General features: G+C 41.9%; 1 protein-coding gene across 3 annotated transcripts in view; it reads left to right on the top strand.

The window, feature by feature from the left end:
• Positions 1–10281: 10281 nt before the first annotated feature.
• The window catches only part of EPS8 (epidermal growth factor receptor pathway substrate 8), a 130121-nt gene continuing 128788 nt past the window's right edge, over positions 10282–11614 (top strand). For 2 of the 3 annotated variants that reach the window (XM_018919828.3, XM_009095155.4), the window contains exon 1: positions 10282–10883. The gene's annotated coding sequence lies outside the window, so the exon portion shown is untranslated. Of the gene's footprint in view, positions 10884–11267; positions 11403–11614 lie in introns of those variants that run through there. The other variant, XM_018919827.3, reaches the window with a different exon arrangement.

Here is an 11614-nt window from a genome sequence, read left to right as displayed (position 1 = left end):
CAGCCTCAGAAGCCTCACTATAGTGGCCATAAAAGCAGCTATACATTATCTGGAGAGTATTGGAAGTGAAGAGGGTAGCTTTGGAAAATCCAAAACAGCTGAGCTCCTGTGAGAGCATCCTCTGGACTGTTCAGTGTCCAAATTCCTCAGTTTCACTGCTCTGTGCTTATAGTGCCCTAAAAGTACAGATAATATTTCAGTTGGGAAGCCTGATACTTTCTGCCTTTATAACTCTGTAAGCTAAATAAGTCCTTTTCTGCTTCATATCTCTAACTTAATGACAAACTTCCTTTTGTAATATGTGCAACTGTGACAACACAGCCCTGGAACCCACAGAATTCAAGAGGTGAGCTAATGAAGTGTTGGCTGCTGGTAAAAAAATGAAAATATCTGCACTTTTCATATGAGCCCAAAAGTTGTCTCATTGGTAAAAAAGATAATTCTAATTTATGCCCTGTTATGACCCAAAAAACATATCTGACAGCCAACTTTTCTATTCCCAAATATCAATACAGAGCTGCAAATAAAACAAACCAAAACCAAAACTGAGAATGAGCCCCAACAAAGTGAAATAAAGCATACTAAAATTTATGGAACTTAATGAGAAATCAAATGCAATTTCATTGGCATATTCCCACAGTTTAGGTTAATGCAAGCAGTAATGCTATAAATAGTCAGGTGTTATTGCTCTCCTCATGGGACCCAGGAGGAGACCTGTACTTCATTTTTATTCCTATATGGTCAAAACTGCCTATAAGTGAGAAATAATTTAAAATGTGGGTCATTAAAAATCTCATTCCTCTAGCAGAAAATAATAAATCCTCTGAAGAGAAAGGTCTACTGCAATAACTTTAAAGATTTACTATCCTTAAATCTCCTAAAGATAGAAATGGATGACTAGAACCAGGATAAGGTCAATATAACATTGTAAACTCAATGAAATACATCAATAAGAATGAAAAATATAAGAAATCACTTGCTGACAAATGATGATAGGGGACTGTGAGCTTTTTATTTCCAATGTATTGTGAAATCCACATCAAAAACTTCAATTTCACCATCAGTTAATCAAGTTTTGTCTTACTTTACTCCAACCCTTAGCCCATAAAGTCTTGTTTAATAGCAGCAGTGACATCTTCCTATTATGAAAATAAAACTTTATGAAAAGATGTTGATAAGAGGAAAGCCTTCCTGTTGAAGAACAAGTCTGCTACTAAAAGAGACTATCATTCTGTTATAGCTGTTATTCAGAAATATGGGTGTTTTTTTCACTAGAATAAACACACTTTGAACAATATTTCTGTGTTGGGCAACAAAAGAATTTTATTCATACCCAGAGAATCTTTCTGTACTATGCAATTAATCCTTTCTTAAGAAGACAGTGACACTGCCATAGATAGAAAAGCTGGAATGGTTGCAGTTAAATGGATGCAATAGTCAGTGAAACCCAAGTCCAAAACAGTTTACATTGATATGAATCCTTTCTTTTCCCCCAGATTTCTGTGACCTGATTTCTTACACTGCTGAGCTCTTTGTTAGGGTTATAGGATCTATAAAATAGAACTATTATATTATAGCTACTAGAATAACAATAATAATACACTGCATAATCCATAATCAATAATCACTCTAAAATAAGAAGTAAATTCAAAGATTAAAGTATACTGCTCTCTGTAGCAGAGTAAACAAGAATCAGGTCCATCAAATCTCAGCTTTGGCCATGAGTGGCCATCAGCTGGAGTCACTGCCCTGGCCAAGCTGCTGTCTGGAGGAAAGAGCTGCCAGTCTGAGCCTGCAGAAGTTCAAGTCTGCCTGAAAGAGGAAAGCTCACTCCACTCATGCCCATTGCCTGTCATGTCAGTGGCCAATGGGAGTTAACCCCATTAAAGAGAAAATTCACTCATAACAACATTTTCTTTAAAACTTCCCACTTTCTTGGTCAGTACCTCCTCAGGGGAGCTGCACATGGAGTTGAAATGAAAATTCTTGAAATGAAAATTCTCATAATGAAAATTCTCATGTCCCTGTTAGCACAACCTGATCTATTGTGTGTGTTCAGTTGTGAGTAAATGGAGAGTGCTGACAACACTGAGGAACAGAACCTGTCTGTCTGTCCCCTAAAGAAATAAGCTCTCAAACTGTCTCTGCCTGTGCTTCCTGGGAGAAGCACATTAAATGAAGAACACCAGAGAATTTTTCATTTTCTCAAAGCTTTTGGACTCCTTCACAACTGCTCACAAATGAGGGAAATTAATGGAAAGCTGTTCTCAGCACGGAGAGCCTGACACTGGGGGAGCATTGTCTCTGTGCTATAGTGATTTGATTGGGGCTGCTGTCACATGTTATATATGTTATGTTCAACTCAGCACTGAAAAACAGCCTGTGCCATTTGCCCTGCTCTCACAGACAGGGAAGCTCAAACCATTGTTCCTGGTTTGTTTTCAGTTGTTGCAGTCTCTGTGCTGATAATTTAACAGCCTATAACTTAGACAGGGATAACAGGAATATATCTTTGAAATAATACAATGCAAAGGCACATGAAAGGATAATTAATTCTGGTTTCACAGTGCTGTGCACACCCTGAGTTATCCTTTGCCACAGCCATTTACTCTGTAAAGTTCAGTAGTAATTTTGCAGTATATATGGGCTTGCTCCATTGTCCCATAAATTAGAGATATCCTTCTGGGCTTCAGAAGACTTTGGGTTCAGTTTTAGCACACTTGTCATCTCGGGATCTCAGAGTGTTTTGTAATTACACCTAAATAAATCTTCAGCATGTCTCACTCTCTGTAAGTAACAATTCACTTCTCCAGAAGGGAGGGTAGGATTTGGAGGCAGAGAATAAGAGAGGAATGCAAAGCTGGCTGTAGTCCTCTCTGGTGGGTGTATGTGCTAAATCTCATTTGGGTTTGCTTTGCTTTTGCTCTCAGACTGAGGAGGAGGAGGGATGTTTCAGACATCTGAAGTTCACTTTTCTCACCTCCACCAAAACAGTAGAAATACACCCTCCAAGTTTTAAGTGCAAGGAAAAATCAGTCACAAACCTGCAACATTTTCTTCAGATCCCAGAAATCTACAATTTCTGTGAGTTTACAAATCTTTGAAATACACTTCTGATAGATCAGGTGGGTTATCAATGCCTGCTGTGTACATTGCTGGCCTGTATCCCTGTCTTACAGTTGGAATCTGAAAGCTCTTCAGTCCTCCTGGGGAATTTTCCAGATTATTTATTCTGTTATTTCCAGTAACTGTTAGTTTGTTTATTTTACTTGGTGATTCCTTCTCTTCCTGCTTTTCTTACAGTCCAGAAATATCTGCATCATGAGTGGGTTCCCAGTGCTTGCTCATTCTGAGGGTTAAATCATCCGTGTCATTCTATAGGAGTTTCAGCCCTTCTCAGTTTTTCCTTTTGTCTCCATCCAGCTGCACCAGCCACAAGCACCGCCTGATCGAGACCATTCAAGGCTCCTTTTTGAAATTCAACAGCAGTCCTGGTGCTCTTTGGAGTGGTGAATTCTGCTGGCTGACACCACTCCAAAGGAAGAAGAAATCCTTCTTTTGGCCAAGCGCTTGGTTATAGTATTTGCAGGCAACCCTGATGAGGGGAGAGAATGATGCATCTGACTCCATCCTATCAGAAGGCCAATTAATTACTTTATTATACTATATTATTCTATATTATGTTACACACTACATCTAAACTGAATCTGCCAAGCACTCAACTGCACACAAGAGCCTGAATCTCGTGACACTCAGCCCACAGTCCCAACAAACACACACCTGGCCCTGCCAGGCCAAGAAAACAAAACCCCATCACTGTGGGTAAACAATCTCCATATTGCATTCTACTTTTGCACAACACAGGCACAGCAAATGAGATAAGAATCGTTTTTCCTTTCTCTGAGGTTCAGAGAATGTGAAACCCAGAAATATTCTTGGGAAGAATTGTGCCTTGCTTTTCTCTGTGAAGAGAAATGTGGCTACACTTGCTTATTCTTTTAACATAGGCTCATGTAAAGAGGAAGGACTGACATTTTTGTCACAGTTTTGCCTGGTTTGGTAGGATACAGAGGCTTTTCTCAGCAGAGAGCCCTGGCTGTGCAAGGCACTGGATACCTATTCATGCCTGAGGACAAGTCCCAGCCTTGAAAATCTCACCCTTATTAAAACTGAATCCAAGGAAGGTGTGGGAAAATGTTTCTGTAAACAAACAGGGTGACTATCATTATGTGTAAGCTCAATTTCTTCCTTCAGCTCATTGAAAAGCACCCCTGGCAGGGGTCAGGATGGGAGGGCAGCTCAGGTTTCTCCAGTTTTCCGTGGTGGTTGGGTGCAGGTGGAGCAGGAGACGCTCCATGGGACCCTTTCTGCAGATGTGCCTGTCCCCTGCAATGTGGCATGGGGGCTTTTCCCCACCTGGTGCCCCTTCCCCTCATCACCCCCTTGTGTGTAGGGTCATGGAGGGAAGGAGAAGGGCTGGTGCTCCCTGGATTCACAGGGAAGTGGAGGGGAGCTGAGCTCTCATGTGCACAGTGTGCCAGTGATGGGCACAGCGAGGGCAGGGGCTGTCTGTCTTGAAAAAAAAATCTTTGATCTTGTGGAGGTCTTGATCTTGGTCACACTTGATCTTTGGGGGTCTTACTGCCCCTAGACAGGACAAAAAATTATTTGGGTCCATCACTGTGTCAGTGAGTGCACTTACAAAGGAGTAGGAAAAGCTTTGTGGCATCACAATCTAAAGGAAAGGAAGAACATGAAGGACTGATGGAGAGAGATTTATGTGCAAAATCCTGTTGCTGGTGAAGAAGGAACACACAAGCCAAGATTTTTTTGTCTCATTAATATCTTAACATGTGAACTAATACACAACAGGCAGTTAGTTGCAGTATAGTGACAATACACAAATATTCACACTCCAAATTATCTAATTAATATAAAATAAGCTCTGCCTGGCTCATTCACTGGGTGAATGGTTTATCACCCTGAAATCTTTAGTACCATTCTGTGCCTGTACTTCACTGGACTGAATCTCATGTGCCTGCACTGGAGGCTGCTGCTGTCCTCTTGCATCATTACACCAGGGCTATAAATATGTCAGAATGCACAGAGTATCAGCTTCTTGCTGCTATCTGTGTAAAAATCACTATGCCATATGGCTGTAACATATGATTCTGCCATGTGATTTTGCTCAGCTCTGGAACTAAGGGGAAATTAAGCTCAGCTAACCAAGCTGATGGTAGGATAGCCCTTAAAGCATAGTGCTCAAAGACCTCTCAATCATCCAGCTCTGCTAAAAGGCAGTGACCTCCAGACAGGAGTTTTCCAAGTAGTTTTTCCATGTCCCAGCCTTTTCTGTTGAAGAAAGCAGAAGGTGTGATGTGCTAGGCATGTTCTTGCCTCAGAATCTCTGAGCTGAGCAAATAGTTGTGACCACCTCAGTATGAAACCCATCACTGGCTAACTAATGATCACAACAATCATAGAGCTTCATCTCCCTTTTAATTATTGTTAGCTGTTCCTTACTTGTCACAAGCTCAGGGAAGGCCCTCTTGGATTTGGTTTAAGTGTGTTCCAAATGCTGATATTACCACAGGGACTGGGGTGCCTTAAGGCAAAATGAAGTCATGCAGCTGTAGACCTGCCACATCTGTCACAGGCTGAAGCAATTAGGAACTTGGGCATTACAGATTTTTATCTGAAAACTGGATGGAAATTATTCTATCTCATGCGTGCCCTCTGTAGGAAAGAAAAAGCTTGTTGAGTCCGATGGAGTTTGTGAGGTCTGTGGCAAGAACTATGTAACCAAAAAATTGATACTCTGAGGTCTTTGGCAAAAACTATGTAACCAAAAAATCGACATCAGCATTATCAATTACCACCCTCAGCTAATGAAATAATTATTCAATCAGAACTAAGAGATGTATGCAAATGAAGAATTTCAGGCGACCAGCACATTCTCTAATCAGTTTGGACAGTTGAATAAGGCTCTTCTGTCTTTAAAAACAGGAACCAGGATGATTACTTACAAAAAAAAAAGTTCCAGCACAATTAACAATTAAAAAAAAAAGTTTACAAAGTAATTCTGTTCAATCTAATGATTTTATTATAATATTTGATGTTTCTCAGAAGCTTAACTTCATCTTGTGAATGCCTCAAGTCCTTGTCATTTGTTACAAGAAGAAAGATTCTCCTGCTGACATTTCTGCTAAGAAACGTGAAATCTGTGAATCCCAAATTCAGATAAAAATGTCAGCATCTTTTTTATCAACAGCTTGTGATTATTAATGGAATGTATTGATCTTAAATGCTTGACTCAAGAACTCTGAAGGCTTTGGGATGAGCCACATGATTCCCCCTCCAACACAGAAGTAGAGTTCAAAACCCTAGAAGAGAAACTAAAAACCAGAAACTTCTATAAATTCTGGCAAAACAAATGATTTTGTTTCTAGCAGTTACATATAATTTTTTTGTGCCTGCTTTTTTTTTTTTTCTTATGAATATGAGATACAAGGAAAAAGAAATATCTGAGGTTTAGTGCTCTCTCTGTCAATAAACATCCCATTGTAATAAAACACACCTGTCATGCTTCCCTATAAAAAGCAGAGTATGGATATAAAATGACTGATTGTCTGTGTCTTCTTTGTTTTTTGTCTCTGTAAGATAGGAACACGAAAGCATCAAAATGTGTAAGAATATTTCAGTTTGCTTCGTAACCTGCAATTTATTTGCATGAATTCAATTAGAGTCTCATTCATCAAGCACAGTGTAGCTCTTGAGAGGTGACAGATCAAACTCTAGCAATCACAAACGTGCTGAGCTTTGCCCAAATTATGGCAGAGGTTTCTTGCACCTCCAGTTTCTTTCAGGAGAGAGTCTTTGTGTCAGCCAACCAGCTCTCAGTACAGAGATTAGGTAATGAACAAATTAAGGGTTTGGGGCTGATTCTATACCTCCTGAAATAAATGGCTGCACTCCCCATGGCTCCAGAGGGAGAAAGGTCCTCTGCTTTACTTCACTGGCTGATTGCAATCCTCCCAGGATGGTGCAGGGAGAACTGCCAGAGAATTCACAACGTCATGCAGCCCTTGTCTTACTGCAAGGCTTTTTATCATCACACATTCAGCTTCAGCCCTAGTCATAAATTACATGGTTTGTAATTGATGCATTAGTAGTGGGAACAGCTGGATGGGAAGTTTTTAACTCATCAGTGGAGGCAGCTTCAGGCTGGAGAGTTTTGTGCTCAGGATGAAGAGTTGGATCATTGATCTCAGTCAGCTCACTCAAATAATCTCCCTCCTGGCTGTAACAATAATTAGGAACAAGGAATAAAATCTGTAAAGCCCTAGCAGCTAGAGTAAGGGACAAATATGGAAGGTGTGCATTTACTGATGCAAACTCCAAATAACATTAAACAGAGAGCAGAACACCCAGGAGATGTAACTCCATGTTCCCTGACTTGGGAATGCAGGCACTATAAGGACCATGAGCAAAGAGCTGAGTGTTTTCTTTCACACCAAACTTTTCTGCTCTACAGAGTGGTCCCTCATCATAAACTGGGCAAAGTGACTCATGACAGCTCTAGGAGGCAGTTTTATCTGTCACAGTCACTGGGAGCCTCTGTGGAGCTCCATGCCATGACAGACACCTCGCTCTCACCCGATACATTCCGTGCCCTATCCCTGAGCTCTTCTCAAGAGTCATTTCTTGCATGGGAATGAGAATTCTGGGAATTCTTTGTGCTGCTTTGGCTCTGTAGCTGGGATAGAGTGTATGAGTCAGCCAGGAGCAGTCCAGACATTTTCCCTCTGGTTCAGAGCTGAGTCTGGAGTTCAGCTTCTGTGAGGATTTCAGACACACTGAGTTCCTCCTTCTTTTTCACATTTGGATTGTGGGTAGCTCTCTGGTCTGCTTTACTCTGCTTGCCTGAACCAACCTTCCTTAGAAAGGTGATTCTATAAAAACTGCAAGTAGGTTCTGTAATGTCATATTAATCAACAAAACACAAGCTTTTCAGTAAAGGAATCAACTAAGGAGGAGAGAAGAGGTCTTTTAACAATCCTTTTATATTCCTTTTCTTTTCTTCTGGGCAGGGGGATCAAACCCAAACACATTAGAGGTTTATCCAAAGGTAATTTTTTTGGGTAGCAGACCCCAGCATCTTAATTAATGTAGAAGAGCATTGAATGTCCTGAACATGTTTAGACCTCACAAATTTTGAGGTAATTCTGTTATTCATAGATTTGCTACTCAAATTAAATTTGAATTTAGAGCAATTAATCACATTCACTTTGTGTCTTCTAAAAATGGTCGAAATATATGTACATATATATTTATGTACACATATATTATGTATGTACACATATAGGTACATATATACTGTGCACAGTATATATGTACACATATATTTATGGCACAAAGGATGACATATTTAAGCAGAATACTTTAAAACCAGACCTACCCAAAAGAAACTCTCAATCAAACTACAAATTACTTTGGGCCTAGAAGAAACTCCATGGTTGTTCTTCAAATCCTCTTACCTGCATGGTTTTATAGATAGTATCTAGTTTAGCCATGATGCAAAATATCTTCTATAATTTTGGAGCAGGAAATAAATATTTTTTTTAAGCAGCAAACAGATATTTTCTGTACTTATAATTGGTTTTGTTTTTGTTTTTCATAGCATAAAGAATGGAGTAGCCTGGATGAAAAGCCAGTCTGTTTTGGTTCTCTCATTTGCTGTGGATTCTTCTGGGTTTATCTTGCATTTTTATGACCTAAATCAGGAACAATTCTGCCGTTTCTCACTGAGCTGCACGTGCCTCAAAATCAATAGAAGACTGAGGCTTGCTTTGTATATTTTTCTCCTGCAAACCCAATGGATGCAGCGGTGTCTGTTTTCAACGAGAGTGGAAACCCCAGTATCAGCAGCTACTCCTCAATGCCTGGGCTGCCTGCAGCTAATGCTGCCCAAACCCAAACGGAGCCCTTGTTTCCAAGAGGGGCTGAGCAGAGGCGCTCCCCGGGAAGCTGCAGGTTTGCTCCCCGGCCGTGTCTGCCTTCCCTGCGTGCGCACCTGCGGAGGGACCGCGCCTGGCTGGGGCTGCCGGGCCTGGCAGCATTCCAGGCAGGAAAGGAAGGGGCTGGCGGCAAACAGCCTCTGATGGAGCTGCCAGAACGTCCGTGGTGTGTAAACCATCCTGCAGGTTCCCAGCCCAGAAAATCTCTTCAGGCTGATCTCCAACAGGAGGAAATTCTTTGGTGTATTTTGTCTTTTCTCTAAGCAGACAAACGTTGGTGAAATGGCTTCTTCATCCCCTGTGTTACAATCCCTGGCTTCCTTTCTGCAGCAATATTAACTTCATACTCATGTGAAATAATTCTATAAATGCCCACACTTACTATACACATCTTGAAGAAAAGTCATAGAATTAATTCTTCCTCAAATCCTTCTCCCATTTATCCTTCTGGTTCCCCTTCCCTCATTCTCACATCTCACTTTCTTTCCTCTTTATTTTCTCTGTTCCTTTAAAATGTTTTCTTTCCAAGTGAAACCAAACAAAAATTTCAGCCCACAATGGTCTTCTGCATTTGTGTTCTGTCCTTTGTTAAGGGGAATTGGAGCAGGGGGTGGGCTTGGGCTTCTATCCAGGAAAAAGGGGGAAGAGAGGCACTGTGAATCGTTGCCAAGGACTGAAGCCACCCCCAACCTTTTCTTTAAGAGAATCTCTCAATTTTCTTTCTACCTCTCATGGGGTAAGCACTTTTAAGTATCAATTACTGTTATTATGTACTTAGGGAGTGTGTGTATGGCATCTGGCATAGTTTGGAATTGTCAGTGTTCCTGTAAGTTTCATTCACAGGAATTACCTAGGTAGCCTCTCCATATTCAGATTATTTAAGATTTGAAGGTTTCTTGGAAACCAACTAGGGAAGCATATGGTATCTACACATTTCAGGGCTTGTTTGGGTACACAGAAGTGGATTTATTTCACTTTTTTTTTTTTTTTTTTGGTGCTTTCCTCTTTTGTGGAGCACTTTCTGGACCAGAAAAATAGCAAAGGCAGAACTGGTAGAAGATGCAGCACGGCAAGGGGCTCTGCTAGCTCCGAGCCAGGAAGGGGAAGTTGGCTGAACTGCTTTTCTTTCTTTCTCTCTCTCTCTTTTTTTTTTTTTTTTTTTCCTTTTTAAACAGGGTTAAGGTGAACTCCTAAGCAATTGCGGAGTGAGGCCCCACCTCTCCCAGCCTGATCTGCAGGCTCGGGTTACGCTCTCCTGCCTGGTTCTCAGGAGCCGACAGAGAGCTGCACGCCTGCTGCTGCCCCTGCCTTCAGCCCGAACCTGGCAAAATAACTCCCTCTATAGAATTCCGACCTTATTTCAGGAAGATTTGCTGGCAAGCACCAGGTCAAGGATGGAGTAGCACCACTTGAGAAGAGATTCAGCCACCAGACTGCTGCGAGCAGTAGCTGAGCAATATCATCCTCTCCACTTTTTTTTTTTTTTTTTCCCCAAAATCAGGAAAATCCGTGTCTTCCCTGGAGAAGCCGTCAGGGGCAGGACTCTGGCAGTGATGGCTCTGACTTCACCTGCTTCTGCAAATGAGTCACGGAGCGCTATAAAAAGCAAGGACCTGCCAAGTCTCGTTTCTTGGAACTGAGTGGAAATTTCAGCAAGCAGCTGCTCTTTCCTTACTTTATACTTTTCCTCTGCGGGTTTCTTGGGGAGGGCCTGGAATCACAGAAACTTTGTAGCATAAAGGACCTGTTGCTCCATTTTGACAGCCGTGGCTCGGTGGAATTAGCTGTTTGGTCCAGATATGATTCTAATCTTCCTAAGGGATCTTGGTGAAGCCTGGAAGGAGCCTCTGGAACGCAATTAAGCAGGTGTGTAATTCTTTCTGGATTGGCAATTGAATCCTATCAAAAATCAGGAACAGAACCTCAAAAATCAGATTAGCTCTCCTATACAGCACTTGAATAGAGGTTCTTTTCATATGTCTGATGCTGTAAAAGATTTATGCTTTCTAGCTTTTCTCTGGAGTCACATAAGGCAAAAACTTATTTGAAAGAGAAATCAGTGAAAGCAGATTGTCGCGGAACAGCCGGGTTTTAGGAGGGGAAGTGGTTCATTAGAGCAATCCCGACTGTGCTAACAGTGTAGCGAGAAGGCTTTGGCTACCTGAGTGCCGATAGGGACCATTCCCCTGCGCTGAGCGAAAGCCACGTGTGACTTGTCAGAGTGGGGAGGAATGAGATGCCAGATGGAAACAACATAAACAGCTGGGAGATTTCATCCGGGATTTCAATCGAAGACGGGAGACTTTTGTTCCCGTGGACCAGTGGTTCCAAAGGTGCTTTAGCTACACCTACTTCTTTGGGGCAGAATGTTGCTTTGGAGTCATGGTACGTTTTGTGTGTGGCCTTGTGTTTATTTTATTTTATTTTTTACGATGACTTTAAACTCCCACGTTCCAGCCCGGCTCCGGGGCGCTGCTCTCAGCACCTTTGCATGGCGTGAGCCGTGCAGGGAGCGGGAGGAGGGAGGCGGCGAGCAGAGCCCGCAGGGCTCCGTGCGGCCGCTCCGCCGGCGCGGGAGCTCCGCGCTGCCCTCCGCG

The sequence above is a fragment of the Serinus canaria genome, chromosome 1A (assembly GCF_022539315.1).
Source record: "Serinus canaria isolate serCan28SL12 chromosome 1A, serCan2020, whole genome shotgun sequence".
Taxonomy (NCBI): Eukaryota; Metazoa; Chordata; class Aves; order Passeriformes; family Fringillidae; genus Serinus; species Serinus canaria.
This window is presented reverse-complemented; position numbering and strand designations above follow the sequence as displayed.